Consider the following 10,781-nt stretch of genomic DNA (forward strand, 5'->3'; position numbering starts at 1 on the left):
TCTGCATTCTGTTCTGGGTGTGGAGTGTGGGGATATCAAATCCCATGGCTTTCAGCAGTAATTGTATACTCATAATACCTATACCTCTATATCCCAGACCATTCTCCCACCATCCAGTCTTATACCTAGAATTATTGTCTGTCTGATATATCTACCAAGACTATATCATTGCTATCCCAAGCTCAGCGCATTCAAGGGTGAACTGCTCGTCTCCCACTTCAAGCCCTGTTGGCTGTTGGGGACCTTTCAGGCTGGTAGGACAGAGGGCAGGTAATAGTGGGATCCTAAATAAGTGTACATTGGATTGCAGTCTTAAGGTTTCCTATTTGTTCTAGAGCCAGCATGGTGTGAGAGCCAGCGTGGTGTAGTGGTTAAGAGCAGTGGACTTGTAATCTGGTGAACTGGGTTCACGTCCCTGCTCCTCCACATGCAGATGCTGGGTGACCTTGGGCTAGTCATACTTCTCTGAACTCTCTCAGCCCCACTCACCTCACAGAGTGTTTGTTGTGAGGGAGGAAGGGAAAGGAGATTGTTAGCCGCTTTGAGACTCCTTAAGAGGAGTGAAAGGTGGGCTATGAAGTCCAAACTCCTCCTCCTCCTCCTCCTCCTCCTCCTCCTCCTCCTCCTCCTCTTCTACATACTACTACTACTGGTTGTGTTCTTTTGTCTTTAACAACAGCCTGACATGCAGATATTGAACAACTGAAGATTTTTCCTTGCATGGGAAAGCTTCCAATCTGAGCTTTTGCATATGCCCTCAGAAGTAAGCCCTGAGATGATCAAGGAGATTTACTCCTATGTGCATAGGTACTCTGCCCCTTCAGCTGTAACAAAGACTTTCACTCTCTGAAATAATTCTTCCCATCTTCCCTTGAAGACTGATGCCTTTAATTCCTTTTGAGAACCCTTACATGATGTCAGCTCTCTTTCTTCCTTCTTTTCCCTCTTCAAAATGCGCATTTTCCCTCCATCATTTGTATAGCACCCATATTCAAAGACAACTTTTAGCATGTATGAGTATATTTGCTTGCATTATCCCCTTTTTAATTTATGTTAACACTTGTGTCTTCCTTTTGTTGTCTCTCCACCACTGTCAAAATTTAGATTTACGGCAGGGTCCTGTCTTTCCCCCTTATTTAACTTTGTAAAGTGCTTCTAAATATTAATAACATATCCTTCTACTGCTTCACCAAAAACACAAGTCTATGAAGTCATGCCAAATATTATTTGGTCTGCAGAAAGCCAGTTGAATTACCCAGCTTATTCACCAGGCAACGGAGCCTGATGGGGTCTCATGTGTGGGTGGCTAATTTTGTTTATAAAGGAGACCTTGGACAATGCACAGTAGCTAGAGGGCTTGATTAAGCTGATTCTTAAAACATGTACTAATAAAGGAAGCTTCTTTTTCCTCCTCCTCCTCCTCTTCACATTAAATGACTCCTTTCCTAACCATTCCCCCCACCCACAGCCACAATTTTTCTACCTCTACAAAGCGCCCAGCAGGACACTTTTTCTTTCATTTATCAACATACAGCAAGAGATTAACTTCGAAAATAAAATAAAGATCACTATTAGTTTAGTCCTTTTTTCTATAGCAAGGTGTCCACCAGGTCACTGATGCTGACCTCAGGAATGAGAAAGTGGTGGTTTCTGACAGAACACCATGGGCAGATTCAACTAACCCAATCTGCTAGTGGAAACCAGCACAAGGGGTCGTACTAGTACAATGGGGCTTTCTTCCCTCCCACTGTGCCTCTCTCAAATCTGCTGTGGAGAGTTGGAAGAACACAAGGGAATGAGAGAAGAGAGAATTCCATCTGGGAAGCAGAAATGCTTGCCCTGATAGAACAATCACCTTAGGGCAACACTGAATTCCATCCATTGTGCCCTAAATGGGATTGGGAGAGTAAACTTCGAAAATTCATTCCTCTATAGTTTTAAGTAAAATACAAGATAGATATGCATAAATGAAGAGTATGAGAAAACAAATCTAGTCTTAAGAGTTCCTGGAGGAGAAATTCAAGTCCTGGACATTTTCTTGGGAAACCAGGGAAGCAATAATTTAGAGATAAACATGTCTTTGCACCTCCACATTTATAATGTGCAAGACTGTTGTTTTTTCCAGGTACAAAAACATCATGAGAATGATTTTCTTAAATGATATTTATTAAATTTTCCATCCATGAGGATGATGATTAATGGAATCAGAACAGCCATGGAGGTGAAATTTAACTCCTTCCTCTCTCGCTGCAGCCAGAAGTTAAGCCTTCTTCCCAAGCTAGTAATTGGCCTCTGAGGAAATCCTCCATTGCCAACAAACAGGGATTGCCCCACAAAGCAGCTAACAGCTTCAGAAATGGATACCTCTCAGGACTGCATCAGGGGAGGGAAGAGTGAAATTCTCCTTCCCTGCCTGCTGTGATTCCAATATTTATCAGTTCTCAACTGAGCAAATGCTATTTGCATTTTTCAAGAGCTGCATGTTAGATTCTGTCACATTTATTTAATATCATGTGTAGTTTGGCCCAAAATATGTAGGAGGAGGAAACATCTCCAAAACACATGGGTAATCAGGTTTTCAGACTTTCCTAAAATCACAGAAAGAGAGTGCTTGTAGTCTCACGAAACTGCCTCAAGTTCTAGACAACTTCATTGCTGACAAACCTTGTCTATACTGATATGATGTTGCTTCCCCTGCCTCTCAGCTACTGGGTAACTCTAGTTATATTGACTTCCTTTCCTCTGAGGCATTCTAGTAAATGGGTTTTTGTCACACATTTGTGTAGCACTCTATAACCTGTCGGTGAAAGGCAGTTAGGAATTATTTCAAATGAAACAGATATAGTTCTTCAGAAATACAAAGTTGCATAGTGCAATCTTCTACACGATCACTTGGAAGTAAGTTTTATCAATGTCAGTGGGATGTATTCTCAGGTATTCATAGATCAGATGTAATGATCTCTGGCAGGCAATCAAGCCCCGATAAGAAGTAATGACTCTCTGGCAGTTTAATGTACGTTTATTTTACAAAAAGACACATCCAGAGCCCGGCATCTTGCCTGCTCACATTTTGTTTGTTGGTCAGTCTGAAATTTCGCCCCTCCCACAGCAGGAAGGATGCCAGACTCCCGCCTTTTCCCTCTTGCCCTTCTGTTGCCTTCTGATTTTATCCAAACGCCTGGATCGGGGACTGAGAGGCTGACCTCCCCTCTCCTCCCCACTCTCACTCGACACAGACTGAGACTCAGACCTCTGCTTATCTGCTGATTGCCTAGCAATGCTCTGGCTGCCTTCCAACTCTTCCTCTCCTTGAGAGCTAATAGAGTCTTCTCTGGAAAGGGGGGTCGAACTGCCCTTTCTCAATTCTGACAGCCAGTTCTCATCTGCAGAGTTGGACTCATTCATTTAGTTCAATCTCTGAGTCTAACTCATCCCCTGTGCTCGGGGGGGGGGGGAGGCATGTTCCTGACATCAGATCCACTTACTGAAGAGTGCGCCCTGTTGCAGTAGTCGCTGATATTGTGGGGCAGTGCCATTCTTCTTGCACACTGACTTTGTTGCACCTTACCTGGACAGGACTGAGAAAGGATGGTGCCGAAGTCAAGCTGTGCAGACATACTGCTGGAGCCTAGCCAGGGCTCCAGTGGGTACATTTGCACCACCACTGCCTCACTGCTGCCTGCCCCACCTGGGTAATCTGCAGCAACTCCTGTGTCAGAAGTGCAGATCTATGCCATCACAGTGGCTGCTTTTGCCCCAGTGAACTTAGTGGGTCTTTCTTCTGAGTAGACAGCCATAGAATTACATTGTTAATTTTCCTGTGGAAATTTCAGCTCCTTTACTAGTGCTCAGATTGCCTAGCGTCCCGTTCTCATTTAGTGTTGTCCTCCATAATTCATGTTGATAATCTTCCACTCATGACACCATTTTAAAATTCCCATGTGGCAAGTGCATGACTCCTGCCAAAATGCCGTAACACAGCTGTTGTTGGCAATATATTCACCATTTTTTTAATGGTTCCCCCACTCCCACTTCAGTGAAGACGAGCCTGGAAAGTTTGTCCATGGATCTGGGAATATGGCTTCCCAAATTAGAGGCATTTTCAAAAGATTTTCACCAAGGTAGATTGGAATGCAGATCCACAATAACTGAGGGTACTTTACTATGTGCTCAAAATCCCAGAAAATCTTATTTCCAAAGAAGGGAAACAAAGTAATATTTTCAGGCCTTTCATCCCTGGTTTTAAAACCAATTGGCTGCAGTACAGTAAAGAGTTATGATAGGCAAACATAAACCCAGCGAAATCAATGGACTTAGTCACTTAAATCTGTATTGGATTATAGCAATTACAATTTCACTGCAACAAAGGTGCCAGAAGCCCAGTTATGTGTAAGTATTTATTTAGAAGTAAATCTAATTGGTTTCAGTGGAACACATAGGAGCATGAGAAGAGCTCTGCAGGATCAGGCCAAAGGCCTATTTAATTCAGTCTCCTGTGTTCACAGTGGCCAACCAGATGTCTGTGAGAAGCCCGCCAGCAGGACCTTCTGAACTGAATGAAAATGTGTGGTTGCATTTTTCCGTACTTTATTTTAAAATATATTAAAATTAGCAGTGGGAGGGAGGATCCAGACTGTGATATGTGGGGGTGCTTCACCTTTTCTGCACACAGCCAGGAATATTTCTACTGCACCATAAAACAGCTCTTTGCTCTTAGACGAAAAATTATATAAACTAGCACAGAGAATTTAGTGCCAATGGGAGGTGCAGGAGGTGATTTTTGTCATAGCCACGTCAAGGGAAGAAAAAGGCAAACTTTCCTTGATCACATGCTGGGTCCTGACAAAAAGTGTTTGTGTGTGCAACCACATCTAAGTTTTGCCTTTAGCTCTTGATATTGAAGGCAGTTGCTGGTCAATAGCACTAAGGAGAAAATCTGCCATATACAAAAAAGACATCCTCTGTCAAAAATGGGGAAGCTGTGGTCCTCCAGATTTTCTTAAACATCAGCTCTCTTCAGCCACAGCCAGCCTGGGCAAAGGTCAGGAATGATGGTAATGGTAGTCTAACAGATTCTAGACAGATTCAGGTGGATAGCTGTGTTGCTCTGTCATAGTCATAATAAATAACAAGATGAAAGATGAAAAAATCTTTTTTAATAATTCCAGTGGCACCTTAAAGATCAACTAAATATAAGCTTTCAATGTATGAGTTTTCGTGTGTAATACACACTTCGTGTGTAATACACACTTCGTCAGATCTAGACAGAATCTAGACAGCCACATGTCCAGAGCGCCTGACCACAAACCATGGAAACCATAGCTCCTGAGCTGCTGTTGTTTTCCACAACCACCTTCCAGATTTATTCATTCACTGAAGACACCAAGGATTGTTGTTCTCTCTCCACCCCGTCCTGGTGCTGTTTTAAAAGATGCTATTTCTGTGAGCAAGAGCTTCACAGATTGCAGTTGGCAAACTACTTTGTCATGAAACCAAGGATTCTTTCAAACATGGCAAATCCGATCTAAGTCAGACATTCCTCCTCTGTGGAACACAGAACTGTATAGGCCAGCTGATAGTGGGAAGCTGGCGAGACGCAGCTTCAGAGGGCAGCAAATCTGCACCTCTTTTGTGGCATAAGAATGAACCTGGGGCCAGCAACTGAACACTTTCCAGGCAAGCCCCGCTTGCTCCAATTAGCCTCACCGGGCAGTGGGAAAGTTTCAATACAATGGGGATTCAGTACAAAATGGAGCTTCTGTGCATTTATAAATGGTATAAGGAAGATATTGTCAACAATGAAGATTGCTTTATCAGTATTAAGCATAAGTGGAAACCCACAAATATTCATAGAGGGGGCAAGAACAAGAGAGAAGCAGACCTTCATTTTCACCCCTACCCCTTTTTGCCTCCATCACACACCCATACCTGCCAATCAGGTCTTCAACTAGCTTCATCACTGCTTGCTTGTTTACATGTTAATGGTATGTATGTTTTGACCACAGCCTTTGTGAATCTATAAACCCTAGGGTTTTTGATGTGTATATGATCTGTATGTTATCATTAGCTAATCTGCAACAACTCTGGGGGTCATTTTGGATTCCCATTTTGCAGTTGGAGTACTGAGTCTGATATATGGTTTTATTTATTTACACTATCTGTGCTCCGAATTTCTAACAAATATTCAAGGAGACCATAGGCCACTCATAGTTTCACAGGTGAACTATGACCACATGGGATAATGCATGTTGACAGGGGGTGGAGGGGATCAGCTTTTTCAGGGATGCCATATAATAAGGAAGAGTTTGTGATCATGTTCCTCACTCTTCTTTAAACATTTTTTTAAAACCAAGGACATCATTTCATAAGAGCCTAGGTGGCAGTCAAATCCCTCACCCTATGTTTTTTCAGCATAGGGATGTCATAAGCTTTCAAATAAGGATGCTGATACAAGTACTTTCTTATAAGAGTCTTATAAGAGTCTGAGGCATCAGGCCAAAGGCCCATTTGTCCAGCACTGTTCTCACAGTAACCAACCAGGTGCTCATGGGAAGTCCAGAAGCAGAACCTGGGCAGGGAGCAAGACACCTTCAATTCTCAACAGTTGATATTCAAAAGTTGTACCTCTGACAGTGGAGGTGGAATAATATTGGCTAGCAGCAATTGGTAGCCCCATCCTCCAATATCTAATCCTATTTTAAAACCATCCAAGTTGGCAACCATCAATAAATCATGCAAGTGTCCCTTCTCAAATGCCTGCAAGCAGGGTGGAGGCAAGTAGCCTCCTCCTCACAAACTCCATTTTGCCTTGATGCAATAAGTCTCCTTCTCCTCCTTTCCAGCCATGACTCTGAAATGTATCTTATGGCAATGAGAAGTAGGTGACAGAGGCCATTCCACGTACCTCAATGGAACATCTATTCCCACTAGTAGTCCCAGCCCCAGGAGGTAGAAGAGACTCTCTAGCAACATCTTGAAGGCACCATGTTAAAGGCACCCACATATAGTTCATGGGCCTCATAAATTGCTGTGACACATAAAACCGAGGTCTTGACTGCCATTCCCTAAGCAATGCATGAATTCATAACACTGTGCTCTTTCAGCCACTTTAAAATAGGGTTAATCCCCACTGTGGGAGTTATTTGTAAGACTTAATAAGCTAATATTTGCCCAGCACTCTCCATGGGATAATTATACACAAGATGCACATCCCTTTTATTAGCAAGTCTTTGATGGCTCAGTCTAACTGTCAGGGCACCTTTTCGTTCCCAAGGATCAATATGGGATAAAGCAACAGTCACAGAGTATGTTCATTACTCTGCAGGGATGGTTTAACATGCTCCCCAGATCCCTTTGCCAGTAATTCCTTCTTCATTCAGGCTGGCATCAGAATTAATGGCTTGTCGTGTTCTATAAGTCCCGACTTTTTAGATGAAAGGTACACGGTGTTGTTCGCATACAGCAGCATGATAAATCAATGCATTACTGACGGAAGGATTTCTGGAGATGACTCGGCTTGATCTTGGAAAGCCTCAAAGCCACTTTTCCTGCAGGCTGATGGGTTGATTAGTCAACGACATTGCAAAACATCTCTTTTCTTCACAGCCAAGGGCTCTCAGACAGCAGAAATTAACAGAGCTTTCCAGATTCACAAAGCAGATGCAACTTTCTCTTTGTTATGCTGACAAACACACGAAGTGATATCTTTTGAGGAGAACGTCAGCTTGTTTTGCTTAGCTAACTTTCAGTCTTGTAGAACGTCTTCCAGGTATGACTGTACATGAGGTGACTTTGCCTGGTGGTGCGTGGCCTAGAAAGCCGGGGGGGGGGGGAGAGAGAGAGGGAGACACACAGAGTGTCATCTCCCTGCTGGGCTCTTGTGAGATCTTGCAGGCTAAGAGGGAGGAGGCACCAAGGCCTTTAAAAGGTTTCACTATGCAGGTTAAGGGCCATTTCCCCCCTTGAGCTTCTCATGCACGTATCCTTGGTTTAGAGGTGCTTGGGTTGCTGGTAACTGACAGGGCCAGAAATAATAATAATAATAATAATAATAATAATACCCCACCCATCTGGTATGATGCTTTTGCCTCCTAACCTCAATTCGCCTTTGGCTGAGTGGGTCCCCCACCACCACCTTTCCTTCATTGAATTATGGCTTACTGATGGGAGATGTTTGGTAGTATTTTGTTACAACACTGGGTGGAAATGGCATTGGGCAGGATCAGCATAGTAAAAGTGGGGCCCATACGGGATCTGAGGGGAGAATTAGCTACAGCATGCCTTGAGCTTGGGTTAGGTCCTATGTTTGGCTGAAACCTCTCACCCTGGTCACCTAGTGTGACTCTGGATGCTTGGCTTGCACCACAACAGGGTTCAGCACTGGGTTATGCCCATGAAGTAGGTTTGGGTGTTTCCCAACCCCCAATGGAGTGCCATTCTGTCAGCAAGGGCTTAGTGCAACGAGGAACTGGTCCTTGCCCTGCTGCCATGCCAACCCCGCTTACCTGCTGATAGTCAATAAAGGTTTGGCCTGATTTTCAACCAACACCTTGTGTCCTGTCTCATTTCTTTCACTGCTGTTGTGGGCCAGTGAATATGTCCACCTGGGCATTTACTCTACCTTTAGCTAATTCAGCACCAAGAATATTATGAAACACTGAAGCAAGGAAAGTAAAATGTTGGTCTTGAACAACCTATTATATTGGGGGGGGGCAGACACTTGTACAGTGGCAAAAAGCATTCTTTCCCACATAAACTTGCCTTTCTGGAGGGAAGGATCCATAATAAAAACCAGCATCACCAAACACGAAGGTTTTCATGTTTATTGGGTGCATTGATCCAAAATTATTTAACATAGCATGTAACCCATTTTGGAAGTGAGAGCTGGACCATAAAGAAGGCTGATCGCCGAAGAATTGATGCTTTTGAATTATGGTGCTGGAGGAGACTCTTGAGACTCCCATGGACTGCAAGAAGATCAAACCTATCCATTCTTAAGGAAATCAGGCCTGAATGCTCACTGGAAGGACAGATCATGAAGCTGAGGCTCCAATACTTTGGCCACCTCATGAGAAGAGAAGACTCCCTGGAAAAGACCCTGATGTTGGGAAAGATGGAGGGCACAAGGAGGAGGGGACGACAGAGGACGAGATGGTTGGACAGTGTTCTCGAAGCGACCAACATGAGTCTGACCAAACTGCAGGAGGCAGTGGAAGACAGAAGTGCCTGGCGTGCTCTGTTCCATGGGGTCACGAAGAGTCGGACACGACTAAACGACTAAACAACAACAACAACAACAAGAACCCATTTTACATAAACTTGGTAAGGTTGACAGGGGCAGGTAAAAATTCTTTTAGGCACAGACCCAAACTATGTAACCACACTTGGGCATCTCTGAATTTTGTTGTAAAAAAAAACCAAACAAACCTAGAAACATAATCTCAAATCAGACGCTTCAGCTCTACTGCTGTATCAAAAACATGAACTTTTTTCAGTAAAACAATCTCACCAGAAATTATTTTTTTGGAATTTATGGTACAGTGGGCAATCTTTTTCCATTAATATTAGCTTATTATTATTATTACACTTTATTTATATATCACAATTCATCTCAAAGGGCCAAAATATGAATGAAATCCCTCCAGTTAATTCAGCATGAAGCCTCTCATCAACATGCATGGAAGTGAATTTTACCCGACAAAAACAGATGCTCCTTGCAGTAGCCATATCCATGACCATCATTTCTAAATGGTTGTGTTTGTCCTTTAAATGGTAGTCCAATGGAAGCGTAAGTGGTACACAGTGACTAATTTTTTGTAAATGAGCTAAGTTTGCTCTGTGGGGAACAGACACCTTTTATGGTCCAGAAACAGGAGGGGACAGCATAGTGGGGTCTCCCACTTGAGCATCACTGGGATGGGGCAGGGCAAAGCAGGAGTGAGGTCAGGACTCTGCAGCCACATCAGCACTAGCACTGATTCTCCCAATGCACCCATGTTCCTCTGCCCTTGCTCCTGCTCTCCCCACACTGCTCTGTTAAGTGGCAGTGGTGTCATATGCAATGAAGTGTTCAAGCATGCATAATTCCTGAATAGTTTAGGCTGCAAACAGGGAATTGTCAAGATGGAAGCTTAATGGCACAAATGGCTCTTATGCAACGTGCCCTACTGACATTTCCGGATAGCCTGTAAATTTTGCATGAGAAGTTTTGCACCAATTATTTTTAAAAGTCACTGCTGAATTACTGGCAGATCTCAAATGGATGGTCTCTGGGTCTCAGATGTGCTACCAAAGCAGCTGCACTAAGCTTGAGTTCTTCCTTTCTAAGACTGTGTGATTTCGGCAGAGGAGCTGTAAGGCCTGAATTACATCCTGTCGCTGTTTGCATTCTGCTCTCTGACTTTCCCACCCAAAACCTAGCATCTCATTTTACAAAAGTGTAAGGATTTTGTAAAACTGGTTTTGTAGAATTGTTGCAGAAGGAAGGAAGCAAGTCCCCTTAACTTTTACCTTCTCTCATGATTTGTTTATGACTTGTGTGAATTTACACCATTGTACCCTCATGCCAGGATATGATGGCAATTTTGTCTCCTAGACTGCAGAACTACATCTCTAGATCCTGGGAAATTATCTTCTAAAATTATGGGAAATGCCATTCTGTGATGGTTATGGAACTTCAGCAGAAAATTCTTAGTACCCACAAAACTCATTTTTCTATGTAGAGCAGCCTATAAACTACATTTGTTTGCCATTTGAATCCTTCCCTGAAAAGTCACCAGTCA

This window comes from Podarcis erhardii (assembly GCF_964252035.2).
Source record: "Podarcis erhardii genome assembly, chromosome: 2".
Lineage (NCBI taxonomy): Eukaryota > Metazoa > Chordata > Lepidosauria > Squamata > Lacertidae > Podarcis > Podarcis erhardii.